Here is a 25,526-nt window from a genome sequence, read left to right as displayed (position 1 = left end):
TGTCGGTGCTGTGTGTTGACAAAACTTCACGTCTCCAGGTGTGTGCCTACTTATGCTAGTTTATGGGTGCACGCGTGCACAGGTGCAGGCGTGTGTCTGTGCCTGCACCCGTATGTCTGCCTACATGTGCTTGTGTGTACATGCCCATGTGGATGTGTGTTTTGGCAACTGGGACGTGTAAGGATGACACGAGAAGTGCTGTCTTTCTGACACGGGCCTGCGCGCCACCCCTGCAGCCCTGCTCCAGTCTGAGCTGCCACCTCGTGCTCCTTCTCCGGGGTCTCGCTCTCCTCGCTCGCCTGCACTGTTTCGACAGCCTTCCTGGACTATGTTTCCCTCTTTTGTGTCACTCGGGGCTCATTTGAATATCACAGATCGTGGCTCAAGAAATCATTCTCTGTTCTATCCACCTAAACCATTAGATCTCCGTCCTTGAGTGGGGTGAATCACCTACTGACCGGTTAGGGGGTAGTCTCTGGAGGGCAGGGACCTGGGGACTGTACCCAGCTGTGTCCTGGGGGGTCCGGCAGAAAGCCAGGCACGTGGCAGCTAAGACACAGTGGCATGTCAGCAAGTGCTCCAAACACCCCATGCGCTCGGGCCACCTCATCTATTTGCATGAAGGTCCTTCAAGTTTAGGCGGGGTGGGGCTTTCCCCATTTTACAGATCCGGACTCTGAGGCCCGGACAGCGAGATAATAAAGATTGCCCTGCAGGAACTATGGAAGCACTATGCAAACTTTCTTATCTAGTTTTCACAACACCCTAGGAGGTAGTGGTTATTGAATCCTTTCTTTAACAGACGAGGAAGTTGAGGCCTTAAAAACATTAGGGGAGTGCCTGATATTGTACAACTGATTGCTGGCAGAGGCAGGATTTGAACTCTGTTCCGGAGCATAACCCTGATTATTCCAGCACTGTGGTAGGTGTGAGGGCTCCTTGGCAGTCACTGGCTCAGGCGTTTTTGGCTGCACATGGTCTGTCTCCTTACCACACCTTTAGAGCTCATTCCCTAAGAACATTCTCCTCAGAATCTGCGGGGAGGGCAGCCCCCTGTTGTGGGTCCCCCATTCCTCTCCCAGAGGGGGGGTGGGGCAGTGGTGTTACCGGCACCACTCTCAGAACCTGCTGGATGGGGGCTGAGCATTAATTATGCAATCACCTCGCTGTGGTGTGCCTAATTACCTGATAGCCATAATTGAATCTTATGGATTACACCAACATTATTGCAGGGAGCAGTTTAAAGCAGTTAATGGGAAGCTGTACTTGCATTGTGATATTTGCTTCTTATCTCCCAGCTGGCTCCCAACAGTGAGCCCTTTCCTGGGGGCTGGAGGAGGGGCGGGGTGGGAGGGCAGGCAGAGTGAGAAAAGGCACAATCTCACATCCCCTTACTCCCGGAGGGTGCCAGGAAAAGTCTGCATGGCAGGTGGAATTGTCATTTTATAAATGAGAATGTGGCTCAGGAAGGTTGAGTCTCCTAATTTCATTCTTGATCATTGCCACTGGTCCTTACCAGCATCACCCCGGACCTTTTAGAAAGGAAGAATCCCAGTCCCCACCCCGGACCAACGGAATCAGGAGTCCTCCGGTGGAGAATGTGGAGCAAACCGAGCCCAGCCAGAGACTCAAGACCACCCTAACCCAGCCGGTATCAACCAACCCCTAACGAACACACAGATCTACAACTACAAAATGAATAATTCCTACTGTAAGCAATCGAGGTTTTTGAGGTTGCTTGTTACACAGCATCACTGCAGCAGACGCCTGGCTGATATGAAACAGATGCTTTCTTTCCCTGGAAGCTGCTAAGCTGAGAAACTAACGCAGAGGGAGACAGATCTAAGCTGGAATGGGAACCCTAGTCATGATGACAGCTTTGTTTCCATGGATCTGGTCTTACGTGAGTTAGTCAAGGCTCCTTGATCCCCTGGTTTAAAACCAGACGGGAAATTAGTGGCTCACATAACTCAAAAGTCCAGAGCTGAAAGTCCAGAGTTTCAGGTGAGGCTTGATCCAGCTGCCCATGGATGGACCAATGTTTTTCTCTCTCCATTCTGCCTCCTGTTTTGTTCTTTTCAATTGGAGGCTGGTTCCCCTTGGAACACAGCATGACGGTGTCCTCACTCAAGTCTAATAAGACAGTTTCTTCTGGAAGTGAGGATGCTTCTTTCCCGGGAGCTGGCAGCAAATGTGTCCTTAAGTCCCATTGCCTGAAACTGGGTCACACACCCATCCCTGAACCCGTCTCAGAGGCCGGAGGCCTGGGATGCACTGACTGGCCTAAGCCAGTGGGGACAGGAGCAAATCAGCTTCATCGCACCCCAAGATCCTCATGGAAAATTGGGACTTTGGGACTGGGGTGAGGGGTGGGCAACGCTGGCCAGGGAGATGTGCTGGTTTCCCAGGGTTGCCACAACAAGTCGCCACCAACTTGTGGGGAACTAAGACAACAGGAATTTTTTCTCGTAGTCTTGGTGTCTAGATTCTGAAATCAAGGTTGGTTTCTCCTGGAGCTTTGAGGGTGCGTTTGCTCCCGACGTCTCTTCCTAGCTGCTGGGGCTGGCTGCAGACGCTCCGGCTCTTTGGCTTGTGGGTGCGCCACTCCAGCCTCCGCCCCTGTCCTCACACGGTGCTCTCCCGTGTGTGTGCGCTTTCCCACGGCCTTCTTGTCACCCACCTGCCATCGGATTTAGGGCCCTCCTAGTCCAGTGTGACCTCATCTTAAAAAAAAATCGTGCATCCTCACCCAAGGAGATTTTTTTTCACTGTTTTTAGAAAGAGAGCAGAGGAGAGAGAAAGGGAGAGACAGAAACATCCATTGCTTGCCTCTCGTACGCTCCTGGACAGAGGATCGAACCCGCAACCGTGGAGCTCATGGAATGATGCTCCAACCAACAGCCAGGGTATGACCTCGTCTCCACTAACTGCACCTGCAAAGAACCTATTTCCACAGAAAGCCACGTTCTGGGATTCCAGATGCACATTGATTTTGGAGCAATACTATTCAATCTAGTATAGAGAGACAAGCAGCAAATATTCACAAGCTTATAAAGTTTTTGTATAAAACCAGGATTCTAGGAGCCATTATGTTTAAGTTTTGAAACAATTACATGTAGAAAAGTTGCAAAAAAGTAGAACGCGCTGCACAGTGTTCACTCAGCTTTCTTGCAGGTTGACATCCTGTGCGGCCGGAACACAGGGACCTCAACTAAGAAGTCAATGTTGGTGCAGTACTACTCACTCACACGCTGCACTCAGATTCCCAGTTCCAGGCCCCTCACTGCAGGCCATGGGATGGCCTCGAGGGGGGTAGCCTCAGTGCGTCTTTGTCTTCCTTGACCTTAACACTTTTGAAGAGCACTGGTCACTTATTTTCTAAAATATGCCTCTGTTGGTTTGTCTGCTGTGTTTTGCACGATTAGATTGCGATTGTGCGTTTTAGGCAAGAACACCCCGGAAGTACTGTGTCTCTCCCGGGGGTGCATGCTAGCCGTGTGTCAGATCACAGGTGATGCTAAGCTTGATCGCTGCGTTGGGTGGTGACTGTTGGGTTTCTCTCCTGCGAACTTGCCATCTCCCCTCCTTCGTAATGAATACATATCTTGGTGGACAGAGATGCTTTGAGATATCCAGTTTATTAGAATTCTTCTGTTAGCTCTGGCTGGCGTAGCTCAGTGGATGGAGCACGGGCTGTGAACCAAAGTGTCGCAGGTTCGATTCCCAGCCGGGGTACATGCCTGGATTGCAGGCCATAACCCCCAGCAACCGCACATTGATGTTTCTCTCTCTCTCTCTATCTCCCTCCCTTCCCTCTCTAAAAATAAATAAATAAATAAATAAAATCTTTAAAAAAACAAGAATTCTTCTGTCATGAAGAAGCTATCCTTTCCTCCCCATTCATGCTGTTTGTATGACCCCCACCCCTCATTTAATACTAATTCTCGGATAACTAGATTTGCCCAGTATCCCGTGTATGACTATATCATGATTATCACTTAATTATTTCTCAATCACCAGACATTATTTACTCATTTCCCTCCAATTACAAATAATACTGCTGTGAATGGACTTTATTGTGACCCCTTTCTGGGAGTATTTTTGAGGTTACAATCCCCCAAATTCTGAGGCCAAAGGTAGGAGCATTTTTAGTTTTTAATAGATATTGCCAAATTACCCCTCGGTGAGATTGTACCAGCTGACAGGACCATCCACAGAGTGTGGATAGGGTTCACCCATTCCCTCATTCATTCATTCATTCATTCAGGTGGGTGTGGTCTTGGTCAGGCTGGCGGTCAGTGTGCAGTGGGAACAGGAAGCCCCACCCCCTGTGACTCCAGCCCCTTTACAACCTTAGCACTCTCTTCCTTGTTTCTCTTCTTTTCTTTTCTGTCTCATCTTCTTTAGCATGAATAAATCCCATGTCGCAATGTTTTAGAATAGTGTCTTTGAGATGTAATTCAAGTAAAATCCACTGTTTTAAAGCGTATCATTCAGTGGTTTTTAGTATATTTACAAGGTTGTGTAAACCATCACTATTATTTAGTGCCAGAAAATTTTCACCACCCTCAAAAGAAACCCCATCAAGCAGTCACTTCCCATGACCTCCTGCCTCTAGCCTGTGGCAAACATGAATCTACGGGCTGGCCAAAAGTTTCATTTGTTTTTTTCCATAAAACGGCTTTAGCAGCACTTAGTTGTCTTTAACTTCATTTGAAACAATTTGGTTAGATTGTATTGTGACAGCTGTCATCTCAGCATACATTTAAAAAAATGAAAATTGGTAAATTTTTGTGTAGTCATTTAATATTGAAGATAGAAGAAAACATGCAATTTTTCAGCATATTATGCTTTATTATTTTAAGAAAGGTAAAAATGCAACTCAAACACAAAAAAAGATTTGTGCAGTGTATGGAGAAGGTGCTGTGATAAAAGGTGGTTTGTGGAGTTTTGCGCTGTAGACTTCTCCTGGACGATGCCCCATGGTCGAGGAGACCAGTTAGAGTTGATAACAATCAAATCAAGACATTAACTGAGAACAATCAATGTCCCACCACGTGGGAGATAGCTGACATACTCAAAATACCCAAATTAATAAAGTTATTGGTGAGGGACTTCTGGCTAAGATGGAGGCGTGGGTAGACACACTGTGCCTCCTTGCACAACCAAAAGAAGGACAACAATTTAAAAACAAAAAACAACCAGAACTGATAGAAAACCGAACTGTATGGAAGTCGGACAGCCAAGGAGTTAAAGAAGAAATATTCTTCCAGACTGGTAGGAGGGGTGGAGATGGGCAGCCGGGTGGATAGGACTGGCAGCAAGGTGGCAGCTGGTGGACCCAGAGAGGTGGTGGATTGCGGAGCAAGGCCACACATTTGCACTCAGATCAATCGGGAGAAACAACTGGGGATCGAGGTAGATGGTGCAACCCTGGGCCCCAGTGCGGGGAAATAAAGCCTCAAAACACTGATTGAAAACACCTGTGGGGGATGAGGTGCCAGAAGAGACTCCCAGCCTCACAGGAGAGTTTGTTGGAGAGACACACAGGGTCCTAGAATGTGCACAGGCCACCCACATGGGAGTCACCATCAGATGGGCCCAACTTGCTTGTGGGAAGCGGGGGAAGTGACTGAAATCTGGCAGAGAGCTGAGCAAGCGCCATTGTTCCCTCTTGGACTCCGCCCCCACATACAGAATCACAACCCTGCAACTGGATTGTCCTGCCCTGATGAACACCTAAGCCTCCGCCCCTCACTACGTAACAGGTGTGTCAAGACAAAAAAAAAATGGCCCAAATGAAAGAACAGATCAAAGCTCCAGAACAAATACAACTAAGCAACAAAGAGATAGAGAACCTATCAGATGCACACTTCAAAGCACTGGTGATCAGGATGCTCACAGAATTGGTTGAATTGGGTCATAAATTAGATGAAAAAAGGATTAGATGAAGGTTACGCTAAGTGAAATAAAGGAAAATGTACAGGGAACCAGTAGTGAAGGGAAGGAAACTGGGACTCAAATCAACGTTGTGGACCAGAAGGAAGAAAGAAACATCCAACCAGAAAAGAATGAAGAAATAAGAATTTGAAAAAATGAGGAGAGGCTTAGGAACCTCCAGGACATTTTTAAATGTTCCAACATCCAAATTATAGGGGTGCCACAAGGAGAAGAGGAAGAGCAACAAGTAAAAAAGTTATTTGAGCAAATCTGAAGAACTTCCCTAATCTGGCAAAGGAAATAGACTTCTAGGAAGTCCAGGAAGCTCAGAGAGTCCTAAAGAAGTTGGACCCAAGGAAGGACACACCAGGACTCATCATAATTACATTACCCAAGATTAAACTTAAGCAGAGAATCCTAGAATCAGCAAGAGAAAAGGAGACATTTACTTACAAAGAAGTTCCCACAATACTGTTAGCTGATTTTTCAAAAGAGATCTTGCAGGTAAGAAGAGGCTGGAAAGAAGTATTCCAAGTCATGAAAGGCAAGGAACTATATCCAAGATTCCTGTATTCAGAAAAGCTTTCATTTAGAATGGAAGGGCAGATAAAGTGCTTCTCAGAAAAGGTCAAGTTAAAGCAGTTCATCATCACCAAGGCCTTATAATATGAAATGTTAAAGGGATTTATCTAAGAAAAAGAAGATAAAAAATATGAACAGTAAAATGACAGCAAACTCACAATTAATAACAACCACACCCAAAACAAAAACAAAAGCAAACTAAGCAAACAACTAGAACAGGAACAGAACCACAAAAATGGAGATCACATGGAGGATTATCAACAGGGAAATGGGAGGGGGAAAGAGGGGGAAAAGGTACAGAGAATAAGTAGCATAGATGGTAGGTAGAAAACAGACAGGGGAAGGGAAAGAATAGTATGGGAAATGTAGAAGCCAAGGACTTACATGTATGACCCATGGACATGAACTAAAGGGGGGGGGGATGTGTGTGGGAGGGGGTGGGCAGGGCAGAGGGGAACAAGGGGAGAACGTGACAACTGTAATAGCATGATCAATAAAATATATTTTTAAAAAGATAAAAAATACAGTTATTGGTGAAATGATAAATGTGTCTTTTATTTTATATAAAAAATAAGTGGATTTTTTGGCTGACCCAATATTTTTCTGCCTCTATGAATTTGCCTATTCTGGGCATTTCATATAGCTGGAATCTTATAATACATGGCCTTTGGTGATTGGCTTTTTTCATTTAGCAGGATGCGTTCAAGATTCATTCCCGGTGTCCCGTGGGTCAGTATGTCCTTCTTTTTTGTGACTGAGTGATATTCCAGTGCCCGGCTGTACCACACGGGAGATCCATCCGCCAGCTGATGCTCACTGGGTTTACTTGCAGCTTTTGGTTTTCAAGACCAGTGCTGCCCTCTAGGCAGAGCCCTGTGTGAATTTTTGTGTGTGGACACACGGTTTAATCTTCCGCAGGTACAGATCTAGGGCACCCCTACCGAAGTCACACATGGTAACTGTGTGTTAAACTCTTTGGGAAATTGCCAAATTTGTTTTCCAAGACAACTGCACCAGTTTACGTTGGCGATCGGAGGGTTCCGATTTCCCCACGTCCTCGCTGGTGCTTGCTGTCGCTTGCCTTTTGGACTAGAGCTGTCCGCGTGGGCGGGCAGCGGGCTCTCGCTGTGGTCTGGATTTGCATCTCCCTGATGATTAGTCAGGCTGAACGTCTTTTTATGCATCTGCCGATCATCTGAAAATCTTTGCAGAAATATCTGTTTGATCCCTTTGCCCATTTTTAAATTGGATTGCCTTTTTATTGTTGAATTATGGAAGTTCTTTATTTATATCCCAGAAACTTGACGTTAGTCAGATATATGATTTGCAAATATTTTCTCCAGTTTCGTAGCTTTCTTAAAACGCCCTTTGAAGCATAAATGTTTTAAATTTTGATGAACTCCCCTATATCTATTGTTTTCTTTTGCTGCTTGTGTTTTTGGCATCATATCTAAGAAACTATTGCCTAACTCAAGGTCATAAAGATTTACAGCTATGTTTAGAGCAGTGCATTTTTTAATAAAACTTTTTTTTTAATCACTGCCCGTGGGAAGAAAACTATGTATCGGGCCCTAGCATCTCATACATGCGTATATTCCCATATATGTAAATGTATTGCACGTTCAATAACAACTTTCATGAAATGATATTCTTCTTATTTTCTATTCCTTTCTATTCTATTAAAAATAATGCTGGCCAAGACCCTCTAAACTGATCTGGCCACCCATTTTTTGGGCTGCAACCTGCAGTTGGAAAACCAGTACTCAAAGTTCACAAACGGTTCTTGCGTACCTGACTTCATTTTCTCCTCGAGGCAGATGTATGAAGCAGGCGATGTCGCATCTGTGTTACAGATTGTGGGGGGAGGGGGGACGGTGCTCAGAGGGGTGGAGAGGCTTGCCTGCGCACGCCCCCATCCGGGCCGGGCTGGAAGTCCACCTGGGCCTGTGCATTTCAGTCTTTTTGCTCGTGCCCCTGTGGTGGTTCCCACACATTAGTGCGCTTGAGAATTCCCTGGGGAGGCTTGTTAAAAGCGCGGATTTCCAGCTTCTCCCAGCAGAGATCCCCACTGCGTTTTTAAGAAGCGTCTCCTGGAGCAGAAAGAAGAGCGTGAGATCGCTCGCTGTGCATTTGTGGAAGGGGCCCCGACCGGGGAATCTTGAGGCCTGGCCCTCCAGGTGTCGTTGGCGCTGGGGCAGGCTCCACGGCTGTGCCCGCCCACCGATGGAGAGCCCGGGAGCTCACACCGCAGTGAGCACATTTGCGAGGGGACGCCTTTGGGTTTTTAGATGTCTTTGGCTGTGTGGCCAGTGGGCTGGAGCCAGGAAGCGGTCGTGTTCTCTTTGCCTGAACAGTGTTGACTCACTCTCTTAAATGTTGAACCAACATATTCGGGTAAGGGGATGTCACGTAATAATTTGATTTCTGGCATTTCTTGAAAGGTCAGATCTGATTGAGCCTGGGCTTGTGTGGCTGCAAGACCAAGATGGGCTGGGCTTGCTTTGGGCCTGTCCCTGCTCCGCTTACCACAGTCCCCACCACTTCCTGTCGCCTTCTGCCCCATCAGCTCACCCCCGTGGGCGTGTGAGAGTGTGGGCCTGGAGCCCACAGTGCCTGAAGGCCCTCCCCGCTGCCTCTGGCTCTGAGAGAGTAGATTGTCCCCAGTTGCACTTGACCCACATTTGGACACCCTGTCGCTTTCCCTCTGTCTTCCTCTTCCCCATGCCATCTCTTTGTTCCCTTTCCCTTGGCCGTGTGCCTCTCAGAGGGAGAGCTGTGGCAACGTGAAACACCCACAGGCCCTGCCATTAGACAGCCTTGGGTTTCAGCGCTAACCCTGTCATTTCCTTACCAGTTGTCCTTGGGCAAGGTGTGGTACCCTCTGTTAAGTAACCTCAGTTTTCACGTCTGTGAAATAGGGGGGACCCTCCTCACCCCCTGCTGATGTTTTCTCCCATGTAGTGGAAGCCTCCATTAGAGTAACCTACCAGCCCAGCCTTCCCCAGGGAGGAGGGGTGACGTCTCTGACTAGCAAATTTGGGACTAAGTCTCTGCCCTGTGCAGCCCGGCCCCTTTCACTCCTTCTCTTTGGGGTCCATCTACCTGCAGAGAGCTGCATCCTCTCCATGCTCTTGGGCACCCCAAGTTTTACAGGGGGCATCTTGGTCAGTGGGGGCTGGTGGTGGGTGTCTAGCAGTCTGCCCCCAGGTATTTTTAATCCTGGGGCTTAGAATTAGGAAACCACTGACCTAACACTTAAAACTGGCTTTACTGAGAGTAAAGAGGCCATTTGAAATTCATCCGCTTGTGTCAGTGTCTCTGTTGGTTCTGAAGAGGGGCTGGGAAAAGGGTTCTGGTTATTGAGTCTCCTCACCTAGATAGTAGTTCCTACGTTGTTGTGAGGGAGGTGCCTGGCACATAATAGGTGCTGGAGGAATGCAATTGTTTTTTAAAATATGACTCCCCCTGTTTAGTTACACATTCAGAATAGGAAAGCAGGGCCAGTGCCGGGGGGTGGGGGGGTGGGGGAGGGTGGGAATGGGGGTGGGGGTAGATTCAAAGGAACTGGAAGAAATAGAGAGATAAGGAGGGGGAAACAGCTTTGATAATGCTTCTTTTGAAAATTGCCTTCCATGTCTTTATAAGTATATGCAAATAACATGCAAATTCACACATATTTATTAGCATCCCTCCTCAGGAAGTCTGACTGGATGATGCCCCAGGGGAAATTTGGGTGGAGGTCACTGGATTCCTGGGAGTTTGTGGTCTGATCCAGGCCAGCAGTTGCCTGGGAATGGGTTATGGAAGGAGGGTTGGGGGAAGGGCGGTGGTGGGTAGAAATGGTAGGGGTGAGTCAGGTGGGGCTGGGCTCTCTGGGGTGGAGGTGGGGAGAAGGCTCATCAGGATGGATCCTGTGGAAGGAGGGAGACCTGAGTGAAGGCTTCAGGGGTGTCACCAGCAGCAAGGGGTAGCTGGCAGTCCTCATCCTGCACCCTTATCAACTGTTAGGAGGGGGTGACACCTGGGCCTCAGGTCCAATCCTTAGCTGTTCTGGAAGCTAAGAAAGACAGTGTAGGGGGATACAGACCTCAGTTTCCTTCCGGCTGTGTGTCACCTGAGCTTCAGGTTCCTCCTCTGGAAGGGGATAACGACAGTGTCCTCCCACAGAGCTCTCAGGAGTGCGTGTGGTGAGGCACAGAGGCAGCCTGGCGGGGGGAAGGTGTGCAGCGAGCGTGGCTTATTCCAGCTTCTCCTCCAGCTTCTCCTGCCCTGCGTGGCCCAGCCCAGGAATCCACACCCCCCTTCTCTTATAATCCAATGAGCTCAAGTGTGTAGATGCCACATCGCTCCCATGTTACAGACGAGGGTGCTCGAGTCTGGGGAGGCCGAGAGCAGGGACAGAGTCGGCTTTGCACTCGGGGCCGTGCTGTATCTCATGACGCTCTGTGGCCTCCTTCCCAAGTGCTGGAACTGGTGGGTCACAGAGACAGGCAATCTCTTCATCTTATACATGAAATGAAGGCCAGGGGGGCTGGGTGACTTGCCTCAGGTCATTCAGCCATTTAGAGGCAGAGCTAGAGCCAAAACTTAGGGTCTTCCTGACTGTGGTCGGCTGTCTCCTACACAGCGTACAAAGCCCACTGTGCCAGGCACTGTGCCATACCTCGGGGCACTGATGGCACAGGGTGGATGCCGGGGGCTTCTGGGGCCACAGTCGTGTCCCTCCAGGGAGGCTCCCAGGTCCTGCTGGCCCAGCCGGGGGCAGGTGGGATGGGGTGCTGCCTGCAGGGAGCTTCTGGGGGCTTCCTACTTCCAGCTCACCTTCTCTTTCCTCCCCCTCGGTCCCCGTGCCCCTGCTCATCAGCTGTCCCTTCCCCTTCCCGTGTTCCCAGGCTGTCAGTGTTTGGGGGAGATTATGCAGTGTTGACATTGGAATATGAATTAGGTGAGAGCAGCAGCCAAATATTGGAATTAGGGAAAGCAGGAGCCCAGGCGGGGAGCCAAGAGTGGCTGGAACATCTGTGTCTTGGCTGTTCCAGATGCCTGACCCTGCCGCCCACCCGAAAACGACTGGTCCCAAAGCCACAGACAAACTCCACCACAGCCAAGGTTGGGCCCCCACTTGCCAGCCGAGCCCGGCAGGCCTCCGCCTCATCAGCGCTCCCTGTGCCGAGGCCCAGGAGGAGGGAGATGCTTCGCTGGTGATTTGAGGGACAGAGGGATGCCCACCCAAGGACGTACCCTTTGTTGAAGTGTCTGAAAGCCACCCTCAGTGCTCTGTTTCTGTGGGTCGGATCAGCGGTTGTAAAAGGGGTTTCGAGGGTCCCAAGTCCCACAGGCTGCTGTCACATTCTCTGTAAAGGAGACCTCGGTTTGGGACATGTTGTGTTAGACAGAGTTTCCGCGGCATCTCTCCGAGCCTCTGATAATGCGAGCGGCATTGTGGTCCTTCAAAACTGGGAGAGAGTTCGCAGTGTTTCCCAGACTAGTCTGATAGGTTGCAGTGTTTCCCAGACTAGTCTGATGGGTGAGCCTTCCTTCCTGCAGAGAGTTTTGGGCTGGTGTTGATAGGTCTAAATCTGGTCCAGCAGCCGCTGGCACTGCTGCCCAGGGGCTGGCATGAGGTGGGCGCTCTGTACATCTGGGCTGCCCCGGAATTCCTCAGAACCTCTTTCCCGCATCTGTAAAATGGAACTCCTGTGCCTGTCCTGGGCATGTGTTTACTTTTTAAGTCAAATGGGAGGACACCACCACGTGTAGAAGTGTATTTCGGACGTGTACCTGCCCGCCTTTCAGGGACGATGATGATCAGCCCTGTTTCTCCCCTTACTAATCTCCTGAATGTAGACACGCCGGCAGCTGGGTGATAATGCACCCCCAGGGGCTTCTCCACACTCTGGGAACACGGCCATGTTTAACGTAGCATTTCTCGGTGCGTCTCTTCTCGCTGGGACTGGCACGTGGCAAGCTCAAGGGCACCTTACTGAGTGGCAGAACAGGAAGGCACTAGACTCCAGGGCTTGACTCCCTAGCCCAGTGCTCTGTCTGAGCCTCTGTGATATCTGTCTGTCCCCTGGCACGGGGCAGGGCACCAGAGAGGCAGGTGACAGAGGCACTCCCTGGATTAGGTCTTGGGGGCACCACGCCTGCCCCTAGCCACTCCTCCCAGTGCCCCAGCACTGGCCGACCTCCTCGAAGGCAGCCATGCCCAAGTGTGCTGCTTGGAACACGTCCCTGCGGGAGCGCTGGATCCCTGAGTGTCACCCTTGCAACCCGGACATCAGAGGCTGTTGTTCTTACCTTCCCTCTCTCCTTCCTGCAGGGCCTGCCTCTCCCCATCCCCCCGGTGGGGACTGCCTGAACCAGGAACTGAAAAAGTCAGGCCCTAGACGTACTGAACCACCTCCTGCAAGAGGCCCAGAGAACACTCAAAGTCAAAAAACCAGTGGCCTGGAATCTCCCATTTCTCCTACTGGGCCTTAGTTTCCCCATCTGTAAGTCAAAGAGTCCCATCTAGTCTGACAGAATGTATGTCTATAGATCCCTAAACCTCATAAAGGCCTGTCCCTCCTACTTACGCACTACGCTCCCCTGTCCGCCCTCATCACCTCTCCCTGGTGGGACCCTGCGGCCTCGAGTGGCGTCCTGCCTCTGGTCCTGGTCCTCTTGAGCCCACCACCTCTCTGGAGCCAGAAAGCTCCGTTTTGTTCTCTGCTTGTCTGTCTCTTGCATTCAAACCTGGGATGGCTTCCTACTGCCCCTGGGGAAAGTGTGTGGCGACACCCCATCTCCTCCACCTGTGCGTGGAATCCTCTAACACTGCGGTCCCCAACCTTTTTCGCACTAAGGACCGGTTTCGGGGAGGATAATTTTTTCCATGGACTGGGGTCAGGGGGATGGTTTTGGGATGATGCAAGCACATTACATCCAAGCTCACCTCCTGCTGTGTGGCCGGATTCCTAACGGGCCAGGACTGGTACAGGTCCGGGGCCTGGAGGTTGGGGACCCCTGCTCTAACACACACAAACCTGCTCACTTCCTGGCCTTTGCTCTTGCCATCCATTCAGCCTAAAATGCCTTCTCCTTCTCTTGTGATGAAATTTCACGCAACCTGCACGACCTCACTGCTCCTCACCCACATTTCCTTCCTGCCCGCCCCCGGCAGTGCCCCAGTGGCACAAGCCGCTCTGGTGCAGTGGACAGCAATGCATGCACTTTGACCTCCATGGATCTTGTTATAGTATCGACCATTCTACATTTGTCCTAATATTTAGCATTTTCTTTTTAAAAATTAAAAAAATTATTTATGCATTCATTGATTGATTCTTGTATGTGTCCTGACCTGGGATCAAACCCACAACCTTGGCATATTGGGATGAGGCTCTAACCAACTGAGCTACCTGGCCAGGGACTATTTAGCATTTTCTTTAAAATATAAAAATAATGCCCTGGCTGGTGAGGCTCAGTGGATGGAGTGCTGGCCTGCAAACCAAGGGATCGTCGGTTCGATTCCCAGCCGGGGCCCCCAGTGGGTGAGAGAAAACCAGCATTGATGTTTTTCTCCCTCTCCTTCTCGCTCCCTTCCCCTCTCTCTAAAAATAAATAAATAAAAATCTTTTAAAAAATAATATGTGATCTTGTAACATATCCAAAATGGTTTAGGAGTAAAAGTGATGCCCCCTCCCCCTCCCCCCACCCCAACCCACCACTCTTGGGGGGCCACCGCTAACAGTTTCCTGAGTTACTTCACTCATGTTCACTCATGTGCATGTTCAGCACACGCGGGTGTACCCGGGTCCACTTCACTGGCCTGCGTGGTGGGCATCCAGGTTGTCCCCATTCTTTACTGCTGCAGATGACGCTGCCATACCCGCCTTCATACTCAGGGGCTTCTGCAGGCGGAGCCTTAGAGACGGGGCTGCTGGGTCACGGGGTTCGTGCACCTCAAATGTTAATGGATGCTGCCAAACTGTCTTCAGAAGAGGCCGACCTACTCATCCCTCCAGCAGCACTCTTGCGTTGATATTTAAGTGTCTGTCTGGTCACCTGAGATTTATCAGGTCCTATTTATCACATTGTCCCTGGAACATAGTAGGGCATTAATCGGTTGCCAAGCCCCAGCCCTCTTCCCAAAGAAAAGTGGAAGCCCTTCTGTCCCTAAAAAGTCTGTGAAATCCATGGCGGGACCAGGAGAACATGACCCATTCCATTCAGCTCTCTGGACTGCAAAGAATCCTGAGGAGCCCTGGGTACTTCATTATAAGTGGGGAGCGTGCGGATATTGTCTTCAAAGCTGGTCTCAACGATCTGGGTTGCCATGGCAACTCTTGAGCAGGGCTTCCTTTTCCCTTTCTTCCATTTTGGGAGCCCCGGTTGCCATAACAACCATTGGTACACTCCTTTCCCCCCCAACCCTGCCACTAGGCCTCTGGCTTCCCTGTGAGGGCACTGCTGTTCACAGGACTGGAGTGACCTCGATGCCACTTGACTCATGCACCTTGGGATCCTCTTGAGAGGAGATCTGAGGGGAGCCCTCCTGGGGGGGGCATGGTGGCAGAAAGCAGCACGGCCACTGTGAAGGGGTGAGGGCCCAGGTGAGGGGAGAATGAGGGCCGAGTTCTTTCCAAGCTCTGTTGAAGGCGGCCGTGTTCTCCACTTGACCACCGCTGCTGCCCGTCCAAGCCCAGCTGGGTCACTGTCACCTGTTGGCAGGAAGGTGAGGTTCAGGAGTTTTTGGGGGATCAACAAGCTACAGGGGGCTGTGTGTTGGAGCAAGTTTCCTCAATGCTCCCATTTTCGCTGCAGAGCAGATGGAGCAGACTCTAGCGACCCTGCCCTCCAGGGGTCCTGGGCCTTGGAGGAAGCAGGCAGCCTGGGCCACGGAAGTCACTCACAAGGCCTGCCAAGAGCACCTTGCAGTTTATCGCAGGCCCCTTTAGAGTGCCCGGAATAGAGGTCTGGGGAGGGAAACTGTGCATTTATTAGCACGAGGGAATACTGTGGCCAAATTACAGGAGGACATTGAGGATTCTGTTGACACTTGGAAAGCACGGCAGAGAGACGAAAAGCAGGACCCAGATTGCTATGTGGGTATTGACGGCGACTGTATAATACCAGTGTGGACTTCCCGGAGACTGGAACCAGGAGGCATACAATATAAATGCAAATCCGGCTTCCCCATCCCTGCTGCTCCTTTCCCCGTCTCTGTGAACAGTCGTGTCACCTGCCCTGTTGCCCAAACCAGGAACTTGCGATTCAAACTAGACTTGCCCCTCTGCCCTCATGCCCCATTCCTAATAGTACAAGTTCTGCAGGCCCTACCTTTGCAGTTTTCACGTTCATTTCCTCTCTCATGGCTACCGCCATTGCCTCAGTTTACCTCTGTGATGCTGCTCACATGGACGCCATTGTCCTTGTGTTAGTGGGTCGCTCTCCTCTTGGTGTGTTTGCCCCCGACCCTCTTAGCACACCTGCCATGTTGCTCCCCACGTGGCAAGTCTGACCATGCGACTTCTGCCCCTCATGCTCCTCATCTGCTCCAGAATCAAGGACAAACTTCTTGGCATGCTCAAGACCCACTTCCTTAGCTCCCACCCAGCCGTTCCTCTCCCGAGCCTTGCTTCCAGCCACGTAAAACCATAGGCCGTTCTCTTTCATTTCTCTGGACTGTGAACCACTCTTCCCTGTTGGGAACTGCCCTGCCTGGTATCAGAAGCTGTAACCCCCGCCTAGGCTAAGGCTAAGGGAACGCCCTTGGAACCTTAAGCCAGCAAGGAGACAGAAGCTTATCTCCCTGGCAGGAGCATTGCTTCTGCTGCTTCATTCATAACTGAATCCCAAAGCTTGGTCGGTTAGCCAAAGACCCGTAAGATTCCGCAAGGGGGAAACGACCTAAGACAGGCACGATCACATGGGAGGCCCCCAAAAGGATTTGGGGGCTATAGCAAAAGGGGGTGATGGACCCTCACTCCTCGGCTTTGACAAAGCCTGAGTCCTCAGCGTCTGGGAGAAAATCTCCTTATCTCTTGGTTGCCTTAGTTCCCTTGCTCCACCTAAGCCTGAGACAATGACAGGGTGGTGCAGCTCTGTGCTGAAAAGGTCGGATTCCCCGGGTGATCAGGCCTAAGAAAGAACATGTAAATTCCTGGGAAACCTTCTTTGTTTAGAATGCTCTCAGTTGAATGAGAAGGGTCCAAGGAGGAAGTTAGTTTGTTCCTCAAAGTCTTACAGCTCTTTGACCCCGACTCAAAATAGACCAGCAGAGTTCCTTGTTTTCTATGGTTCCTTACTTCCTCGTAATGAGTACTGTACTTTACCTGAATTGTTATCAAAAGGGGCCCAATAAAAGCAGGTTTGGACGGTAAATCGGCGCGCTCCCCACTAGGGGGGGTGGCCATTCCGTCCCTACTTCTCCACAGAAACTAGTCTGTCTCTGTGCATGTTCTTTCTCGTGTGTTTTTGACGAGCCATCTGCAGCGTTCCATGATCACTGCTGGCTGGTGACCCACGCATCACTTCCCTCTGCCAGGAACACCTCTGTCCGCCTCAGCTGCCTGGCCAACTCTTGTCTACCTTTGAGGTTTGACTCAGGACTACAAGATGGTGGCAGACAGGTGTTTCCAATCCATCCTCCTCCTGAAAACTGTGTAGACACCCCCGGAAGCCTGAATTCTGTCTTCGATAGGAGTAGGAGACTTCTGGATGGCCTGATCTCAGTGTGTGGAGGGAGGAAAGATGCTAGAGGAGGAACAACGGACTGAGCAGAGAGGAGGAAGGTCAAACATCCAGACCGATGGGTGGGAAAGTACTGAGGAGAAGCCAGCTGACTTCCTTTCCGAGTAACCCACAGAGGTCGGGGTTGGAGGCACCGGGAAGCGGGATAGAGACAGGGATGACTGCGGGGGGCAGTTGGAAAGTCAGTGTAAGGAGCAGGCAGACTTCTAAATGCTCGCCTGCATCCAGTGCAGCCAGGTGTCTGTCCCTTTTAGTCCCTTGAGAGGCCAGAGACTCCTATACCTGCCCCCCACCCCCAAGCCCACAAGGAGACGGCAGTGTATTTTCTCTGGAGGAACCAAATAGCCCCAAAGAAATAACCCACGGATGCTTAATTTTAGGAGGATCTGTCAGATAAGCTGGCAGGAGCACCTGATTTTTCCGCAGTGAAGTTCTTCCAGCTGACATGTCAAATTCAGGCATTTAAAGCCTCCAGGTGGCCTTGTGGTGGCCTATTCTTAGATGTGAGCACGAAGCCAAGGATCACTGACACCTGAAAGAAGGTTTCCCTCGTTCTTCTCTGAGGGAGACATGAGCCCAGAGGAAACGGAGGTTATACATCGAGTGGGAGGGGCATAAGGTCAAAGGAGCCATAATTGATATTCCATTCTTAGATGAGAAAATATGGAGTGGGGTAAAAGAAGAAATAACCCGAGAAGAAGAAAGAACTCTTGGAAATAAAAACTGCTAGCAAAAGATAAAACAGTATGAAGACTTGGAAGATGAAGTCTGGAAATATACAGAGAGAGAGGGGGCGGGGAAGAGATGGGCTAGAGGAGAAACAGGAGAGAAGGCTTGAGAAATTAAGGGATCACTCAAGGGGTTCTAACATTTAGTTCATAAGAGTTCCAGAAATACAGAAAGGAGGGAATTAAACTGTTAGAGAAATAATACAAGACACTTTTCCAGAATGAAAGAACATGAGTTTCCAGGTGTCACGGTGCACTGAATGAATGAAATATCCAACTCAATGGATGAAAAAAATACCCACGCCCAAGCTCGTCATTATATCCACATGCAGAGACAAAGGGCAGCCCTTCAACGTTTCTGGAAAGGGGTGGAGTGAGGATGCGCTGAGTGAGGCCCTCGCCTGGTGTGCAAAATTAAAGGGGGCTCCGAAACCTCAGTGACCGGGATAAAAAAAATTAATGCAGTATTTTTAAAAATAAAAAAATAATGCACAATAATCTATGATGGACAACATAGCAAAACTTAAAATAAAGACAGGATCTGTTGGGGCTGGAAGCAGAGTGAGGCAACTGAGATTCCTGTCTTGATTGAAGACTGATATTTCACTTATCATGACTTTTCTGCATTAATTTTTAGTTTTTAAAATATGCATGAAATAGTACACATTGCGATCAGCGGGTTTGGGGCACTCCCTTCCACTCTGCGCTCGCTGGAGGCGATTGCTGCGTTCACCTCACTCTGGTCCCAGCCCGGCAGGTAAAGGATCAGGAATAACAATGGCATCAAGCTGCTCAACAGCAATGTGGGAAGTTCGCAGACAATGGGACCAGTGCCTCTAAATATTCTGATTGAAAATGTTTGACCTCCTAGCATCATTTTATACCAACCCAGACCACCAACTAAATATGAGGGTTAAAAAAAAAACCTTGCTAGACATATAATGTCTTAAAATAACTTGCCTTCCATGTACCTCTTCTCGTGAAACTACTGAAGGATGTGCCCAGCTACAACCAGGAAGCCAAGGAGGAAGGTGCGGGGTACAGGAGACAGGAGGGAAGGGGGTTCCTCGGTGACGGCTAAGGAGGACTCCACGCCTTGGCCCCGTGGCGGCCACTCTGGACTAGCAGGAAGTCAGAAGGCTCCAGGGGGCAAGGCAGTTTGTCCCCAGGAAAGTAAGTGAGACTGACAAATTATCTGACAGGTTTGGTCCTGTGGAAAATTACACTGAGAGCATGGAAAGATTTAGTCAATTGTTTCTTAAAAACAACAAACCTAAGTTGATGAAAAAATGAGGTAATTATTAGCAGAAAAAACAAAAATGAAAGGAAATAGGCCCAGAGTCTACTACTTGGCCTAGAAATAAAATCTACGTATGTGGTCTTAGTAGTGAAGATGTAGAGTAAGAATTTAAAAATACTGTAAAGATACAAGTGCATTGGAGGGATGGGGCAGGGGAAGAGGGAATGGACGGACGCTTTGGCTACCAGACTGGGTCGTGGTCCACGTGGAGGAGGCTGACTCAAGCGTGTTACTTAGAAACAGGGAGGGAAGCTGCAGAAGACAGAGCTTTAGGGGAGCAAGGCGCAGAAGGCAGGGTGAGGGAGGGAGAAAAAAGATTCTGCTCCGATACTTTCAATTGTAAGCCTTTTAGCACTGCTTGTCTTTTCAAAAGACTTACAAGTAGTGCTTTGATTAAAACAAAAACATTTAAAAATAGATTTGGTCCCGTTTTTCCTCTGTGAAGTCTCCTTGACCACCCCAGGCATCCTGGCCCCTTCCCTTGGGGACCCACGTGGGGCTGGTGTCCCCCGGACTGACATGGGGCAGGGGCTCAGGAAGGGCTCCTGGAGAATAAGTGGATGAGTTCCTTTTTAAAAAAAAATTGGTTGCATTAAGAAGAATAAAAAAACTTTTGAAGAGGTTGAACTGGAAAAGTCATACTAGCAAAAGGGAGCTTTGTCTTGCATTGGCTGTCACAGGTGGTAATGACACATTTTTTTTCCCCTTTCACTTTAGAGGGTGGGGTGGTGCTGGCTGAGGTCATAGGGTAGATGGAAACAGGTTGGGGTTCAGGGACAGACAGACCCGAGTCCCAGCACCACCTCCATCATTCACTAGCCGAGAGTTTGAGACAAGTGACTTCACCTCCTGCAACCTCAATTTCCTCATCTGGAGAGTGGGAGAATTGTAGAGAAAAAACCCTCTGTCGGGTTGTTGTTAAGGATGAAGAGAATACAGGTAAAGTGCCAAGGACACAGCAGGTACCGGTTAAATGGTGGATGGCTTCGTTGCGCAGCAAGACACTTGGGGATGGCAGCTCTCCCCTTGACCCCACTTCCTGAACCCCGGTTCTTACAGAACCCAAGGGAAGTGCCGGCCTCTGCGTCAGATGCCCGGCACCCTGGGCCCTGTGTGGGCTGACTATCTATTAGCAGAGTGTTCAGAGCATCCACACAATTTCAGGGACATCTGAGTCATTCCGCTTTGGGAGTTGCGCTGACACGGCTTCTGTGGCTTTGCCTGGTTTCTAAACAAAAGTTTGTTTAGGTGGGAACAGCTTCAACATGAGGTTTCCCTGATTTTCACACGACCTTTGAATGCTCCCGATTTACAGCTCCCTTCTTTCTCTAATGAAAACTTGGATCGTCTTGGAACACAGAAACTTAATTTGATGCTGTTGCCCTGTGTCTGCCCCAGCTTCCGCTCTCCGTTTCATTGGCTCCAACCATCTCCTGCCTGCCCCCCTGCTCCACGCACCCACTCACCGGCCCTGGGCCGCCACCCACCACTCCACGGGAAATGCTTGGTTATAAATCACCAGGCACCTCCCTCGGGCCACACCAAGAGACCTTTCATAAGTTCCTTCTTCAGGCTGCATTTAACCTCCTCTTAGAAATGTCCTCTAGCTTGGCTTTGGGACACAAAAAGGAGCCTCCTATTTGTTTATTATTTTTCAGCTCATTTGTCTTCACTCTTGATTCTGCAATTATTCCCAAAGGTCCAGTCCCTTCTTTCCTTTTACTTCATTGCCTCATTCTCAGGGCTTCAATGAGCTCCTTTATGCAGACTGTTCCCTTGGCTCTCTCTCCACTCCATTCCAGTCTCTCCCTGGGGTCCTACTGCTGAGTCTCCAGGGTCCTCCTGGACATTCTCCCTCAGATGTCGTGAAGTGACCTCACCTCTAAGACAGACCCTGCCATCTGGCCCAAACCCCCATCGTCTCACTTCCCAGCCTCGGTGAAAGGCTTTTGAAATCCTAGAGTCATTCTTTGCTTCTCTCTCCTTCTTTGCTACCTGCCAACTTTTCCCTCAGTGTTACTTCTTGAGCCAGCACTCTGATCTAATCAGGGTGGTCACCACACTGTCCCCAAACCTGTGATCACTCCTCTGCTATGTCTGCACCATCTGGGAGGACACAGTGTCACAGTCGCATTTTTCTAAGACAGTCTTAGTGTTAGCTGATTACGTATAGACTCCAGGGACAGTGCAAAGCATCCTGTGTCCCCAGTGGGTCAGCCACCGTGAGGGCCATGGTGCAGCCCTCTCTTTGGAGTCCTGGGCCCACCCTGCAGGGAGGGTGTGAGATCCTTAAGAATTTGGGGACTAGTCAAGGAACACGTATGAATGACTCGTGGACGTGGACAAGGGAGAGGGGATTGACTGCGGGCACGAGGGGTGGGCAGAGTGGAGGGGGACAAAGGGGGAAAAAGAAATTGGGACAACTGTAATAAAGTAAACAATAAAAAAAGAATAAGTAATTTTGAAAAAATTTAAATTCTCCAAATCCTTAGAGCATGTCTAACACAGATCAGTTATTGTCTCACTTCTGTGACGCATTATTATGCTAACACCGTCTCCGCTTTTTTACTTAATCTTGCCAAGGACACTCTCTCCTCAAGGGCGGGGGCCTGCACATTCCATCCCGCCACATCTCGTATTCATCCCCACCTGCGTCTCTGTGGCGGTCATCGCTGTGTGATATCTATCCAGATCGGCTCCTATCCGCGTCTGCCGTCCACTCTCTCCCTTCCACATGTCACAGTGCAGAGAGTCTCTGTAAAGGAGGGGGCCTTAGCCAATTTTTGTCATGGGTCCCTATGGCAGTTCGATGAAACCTGAAAGTTTCTTCTCAAAAATAGGATTTTAAATGCATTAAAAATACACAGGAAGCATTATCACGTGGTTATTAAAATATTTAAAAACAAATGGAGACACCATAATATTATGCATCTTTATTAATATATTAAGTAATCACTATCATTTCAAAGTATTGATGAACATAAATGGTACTACTGAGAGATTTGCAATAGTGTGTGTGATAGGAAAATCCCTGTACAGCTACCTCATGATCTGTAGCCTGCATTTATAACGGAAGGGAAAGCTATTTCAGTTAGAGATTGGTAAACACAAAGATGTAATTTTTTGCTTCATCCAAGTTCATGGCCCCCCTGAATTCTGTTGGTGGATTCTATCAGTTCTTACTGCTGGCCCCAGTTGAGAACCTTCACCTCTGCTTCCTTCACGAAGCCCTCCTTGACTACTATACTTCTATTTGAGTTTTCCCTCATGCCAAACTCTTACAACATTCATTCATTCATCAAGATTGCTTATGTTCATGCAAATCATTGTACCTGACGTTGGAGGTCCAGGTATTGATTAGTAATATCCAGTTTTGCAATCAATAAGAGAGATGGACATTGTGTCACCTGACTACTCCAAATGTAACTCCAAATGTAACAGGAAAAGCTCAAGACAGAACTTGAAACAAAAGTCTGCGGTATCCAGAGGAGGTGGAAGTTAATAGTTCAACTTGGTGGGGAGTTGGGGAAAGGAAGATGTTTCAAGAGGAAGATGGCATTGAGCTTGGCTTTGAGAAGGAGTAGGATATAAACAATTTCTACATTGTTTAAACAGATCTTGCTGTTTTTCTTTTTCTTTTGTCTGACTTGTCACAGGAAATATGAATTCCTGAGCAGGTAGGGTGAGGACCATATTTACAAGTGTTTGTGTATTTCCCAGAGCCCGTGACCTGACTGGACATGGATTAATGGATTGTCAATGGATTAATAGTGTATGTTTCTTTTTAAATGGTAAGCTTCTTGATCAGTTAGCTATTGCTGTGTAAGAAGCCACCCCAAAACCCAGTGGCTTTAAAAAACAATCTATTCTTTCTCTTAGGTCTCTGGGTTGCTCTGCTGATCTGGGCCAGGACTGGTCATCCTCAGCTGGGCTCTGCGGTCACTGGCAACTCATCCAGAGGCTGGTTGACCCAGGGTGGCCGTGGCTGGGTGACTTGGCTCTCCCCTGCGAGTCACAGGGCTACGGCCAGAGTCAGTGTGGGGAACACTGCTCTAGGGGAAGGCTGTGGGAAGCCTAAAAAATTTTGGCCGTTAATGTAATCGGTCTACCATGGTCTTCCCAGTTAAACAATCAGCTTTAAATCCTCTATGGACTGACATGATCTAAGTCAACAAATAAATGCAGACATAAAACAGTTAAGTATAGAGGAGCCATTTGTAAATTCAACTAGCGAGTTGGCCTTTCCTGTGGTTCCACCTGAGTCCTTCAAGAATGTTGCCCCCAGAGACTACCCAGGCCGCTGCTGCATTATTACTGTTTCAAACCAGGATGCAAACCCACTGAGTTGTGCTTTCATGTTTGACGTTTCCTCCGTTAAACGCCCCTCACGATTTCTCGCAGTGGTGTTTTCTTCACCCCCGAGAACGCCTGCAACAATCCGGAACGCACTTTCTTTGGCACTTGACTCTAAACTGCTATATATATCAGCCATTCTGCCAGCCGCTCAGGGTCACAGCTCAGGTCTCCTGAACCAATACCACTCGCCCCTCGCCCTGGGTTCTGCCTGGTAGAGGCAGCTGCCCAGTAGGCGCAGTGAAGCGGAAAATACAGGTCAGAACACACGTTCCCTGAATAACTGAGGCAAAAGTGGATGTGTGTTCGGGGGCGGGGTGGGGCGGGGCAGCGGGGTGGGGCAGATTCACCCACACAACTGCTTTCATCCCTCCAGGCTCTGCTGCACGTGAAAGCCGGGTTTTAGTGAACGCCAGGGCAGGGTGGGGCGTGGTGTGGGTGGTCACGTAGACCTGAAAGTGAGTCACGGCTCGTGTTCTCTGTGCTGTGTGACCTCCGGCAAGGGGCTCAAAGCTCTGAGCGCCAATTTTTGCTTATCTGTGAAACGGAGCCATTTATATACCAAACTCTCAGTGTGTAGTGAGGGTTACATTGCAAGCATTCAGTAAGTGTTCAATGCTATTTCTTACATATTAAAAAAACAAAAACCCTGAATGTAGTTACCAGTAGGAGGAATACGGTTCTCTGTCCGTGTGAGGAAGAGCACCTAGGAGGCCGGCCTTCTAATCCCAGCCTTGTTGCTAATTAGAGGGCCGTGTAAGCCTCAGCTTCCTCGTCTGTTGAGCAGAGCAATTGAAATTGTCCTGCCCAGACTTCTCAGCCTTGTTTTGACAATCAAATGGCATATCGTACAGGGAGTGCTTTTGCAAAAGTAATTTAAAATCCCCTTGAATACATTGGAAGTAATGCTGCAGTGACGGGCCCCTCCCACCTGAGATTCCCTGCAGCGCCTATTCCGCGCCCAGCGCTGGGCCCTGCTCCTGCAGTTAATGGCGGTGCCGAGGAGAAATTAAAATGACAAGCGTGTTCCCTTCCAGATGTTGTTGCTACAGGCTCAAGGTGCTCTTTTAACGGGGACATCAGGCTCTCTTGAAATAGACAAGAATTCTAGAAACATGACAGCGTGTGCCTGATTCATCGCTTCGCCTGGCCGCTGACTCACTCTCTTCTTGATAGTTTCTTCAACAGTAACTTTAATTACGTCACTTACTTGTTTTTTTCCTTTTCCCTTGACTTGTTCTCTTCCTACAATTCTTGTTTGTCATGTCAGTGATTGGCCTGTCTCACCCCTGAGACTTGTGTCAACTTTCTGGACTAAAGTTTCTGGTGCACCTCTATTAAAGTGAACACCCCCCATCACCCCCCGCGCTGGTATCAGCAGAAGGAATAATCGTGACTTTGCTAGTGTCTCACGGAGCTCATCTCACTGACTGCGCTCAGGCACCCTACAAAGCAGATGTGACCCAGTTAAAAAAGCGCAGGGAGAGATGCCCCGGGAAGGGGTCATGACTTGCCCAAGGTCAGTGCAGTTGTCCCTTTGCCCTGCCCCGCACCCACACCTTCTGCTATGTCTTCTGCAACGTCCTCCTTCTCTGACTCTGGGCTTGGCCAGGTCACTTGCTCCAGGCCGGTGGGATAATGGCAAATGTGATGTAAGCAAAAGCTTGAAAAGTCCTTGTGCAATCAGTCTGGTCTGCTGTCCTCGTAACTCTGCCATGGCCATTAGAGCACGACTGGGCTGGCTTAATGGGGGCTGAGGGACAGGTGGGGCAGAGGTGAGTCACCCCAGTTGTCCCAGCTGAGACAGCTTAGATCACTCAATGGCTAACCAGACCCTGGGCACGTTAGGGAGCTCAGCCATTGTCATCTGCAGAGCCACCGCGCTCATC

The sequence above is a fragment of the Phyllostomus discolor genome, chromosome 6 (genome assembly GCF_004126475.2).
Source record: "Phyllostomus discolor isolate MPI-MPIP mPhyDis1 chromosome 6, mPhyDis1.pri.v3, whole genome shotgun sequence".
In the NCBI taxonomy this organism is placed as follows: domain Eukaryota; kingdom Metazoa; phylum Chordata; class Mammalia; order Chiroptera; family Phyllostomidae; genus Phyllostomus; species Phyllostomus discolor.
This window is presented reverse-complemented; position numbering follows the sequence as displayed.